The 1,955-nt window shown below is 57.7% G+C and overlaps 1 protein-coding gene across 1 annotated transcript in view; it reads right to left on the minus strand.

Annotated features, from left to right (window-relative positions):
* The window catches only part of Slc20a1 (solute carrier family 20 (phosphate transporter), member 1), a 14,765-nt gene extending 14,421 nt beyond the window's left edge, over window positions 1-344 (minus strand). Inside the window, exon 1 of the mRNA XM_005400598.2 lies at window positions 95-344. The gene's annotated coding sequence lies outside the window, so the exon portion shown is untranslated. The remainder of the gene's footprint in view (window positions 1-94) is intronic.
* Window positions 345-1,955: the final 1,611 nt, after the last annotated feature.

The following is a 1,955-nucleotide window of genomic DNA, read 5'->3' on the forward strand; positions in this document are numbered from 1 at the left end:
CCACACCCGCCCCGCCGCCTCCCTCGCCGCCGCGGAGTCCGCGCCCGGCCCCCGGGAGAAGAAAGAGCCTTTGCCGGGCGGCGCCGCCACTCACCAGAGGAAACGCGGGGCCAAGCGGAGACGACGAGACCAGGGCTGCGGCGGCGGGCGTGCGCCACGGGCGCACGCACCTGAGGCCAGCGAGCACACGGCCCGGGACAGCGGAACCGCGGACCCACCCGGGACGCAGCTGCGGGCGCTTCAGCAGCCAGGAAGAGAAAGCACGCCGCACACGCCGGCAACCATCACTCCGGCTGAGCACGCCCCGGCCCCTACTTATAGCCGGCGCCGCGACCCGCGTGACCCGCCGCGCCTCGCGCCGGCCCGAGGCCCCGCCTCCTGAGTGACGTAGCCCCGGCTGGCCAAGCGTGCTGGGCCGGGTGAGCCCGGCGGCGGCGCTCATTGGCCTGGCCCTGCCAGCGGCCCCGCCCCCATCGGGGAGCTGGTCCACGTGGGGCAGGACAGCCCCCTGCGGCCTCCCCTGGTTATTCTGTCACCGTCTGTCCGTGTTCGCTGGTGACCGGCGGAGACCGCGGGGGACCCTCGCCCGGTCCCCGGAGGTCATCAAACGGAGTAACGGAAGACGTACCCAAGGTCATCCCCAGTTCCTCCCACGCGGCCCTGTTTTGCGTGGCGGGTCGCGTCTCAAGCCGCACTTTGAGCGCAGTTAGGACCTGCGGCTCCTGGTGGCCACATCTGACCGGGCTACCTCGCGCCCGCCTGGTGACGAAGCGGGAGGGCTTGTTCCCTAGGGATCCAGTCCTGGCTAATCGTCGCACCTGTGACTTGCCCTTGGCCAGACAAGCTCTGTCCCTCACCCGCCAGGGTTGGGGGGGGGGCTCACGTGGTCGCTTTACTCCAGCAGTCAGGCATTTGGGTGGAAACTGAAAGACTGAGTCACGAGAACCGGCTCCGTTGTGGCGCAGAGCTGCCACAGGATAGCTGTGGGTCATTAATTTCCCCGCGGCAGATCTGCATTCTCTCTGAGCTGCGGCTGGAACCCGGAGGAAAGGGCACGGCTTCAGATTCTGACTTAACTTGCTGCAGTGTGTCACCTTGAGCAAACCCCAAAATTCGCAGACCGCATTCTCAAGGATGTAAAACGTGTGGCCAGAATTCAAAGAATTAACTGGTGTGACTAGAGCTAGAACCCAGTAGGTCTGCAGGAAATGCTAATTTCCGTTTGGTTCTTTCCCTGATTATGCCTGTTTGGGCATGTAAAAAAGGGTGGGGGCTGGGGATTTAGCTCAGCGGCAAAAGCGCCTGCCTGGCAAGCGCAAGGTCGTGAGTTCGGTTCCTGGTACCGGAGAAAAACCAAAAAAAAAGAAAAAGGGTGGAAGAAGGTGGGATTTTCTCTTTGCGTCCTGGAAGTTTTCCTTTCCTTTTGAGATAAAGATTGCTTCCTGATCCTCTATAAGATATTCAGTGCAGTTTTGACATTAGTAAGATTTGTCGTGTACATGTGGGAGCATTTTGTTACACGGCTGAAACTCAAGACTTAACCAGTCATACAGTGGGAGATTTAGGTCGTGGTCTTGATGGGATTGTAGCAAGATTAAAATATTCCCGCCAGATATACCAGGTTTAGAATGTTCCGGGGCCTACCCCACATTTTTACTATCTGTAGCTTCAGGACACTGAAACAAGAACAAAGATGTAAGTCGTTGCTGTGTCTGAGTCATTCATAAAGGCTCCAACTTCACCTGAGTGAGCATCTGGTAGAGTTATGTGAGTTACAATAAAGCTTTAGGTCGCAAGGTCATGCCTGAAAAAGAAGGTTCATGTCTCAGAGCATGGACCTTGGAGTGTAAAATATGCTATGCCCTCCGCCTTTACTTCAAGGTTATGAAAACGGTGAACCAAAGAAGGACCGGTCTGTTAAACGTGCTAGCATTCCACCAATTAAAACAGTAATT

The sequence above is a fragment of the Chinchilla lanigera genome, unplaced genomic scaffold (assembly GCF_000276665.1).
Source record: "Chinchilla lanigera isolate Chin_1 unplaced genomic scaffold, ChiLan1.0 scaffold00069, whole genome shotgun sequence".
Lineage (NCBI taxonomy): Eukaryota > Metazoa > Chordata > Mammalia > Rodentia > Chinchillidae > Chinchilla > Chinchilla lanigera.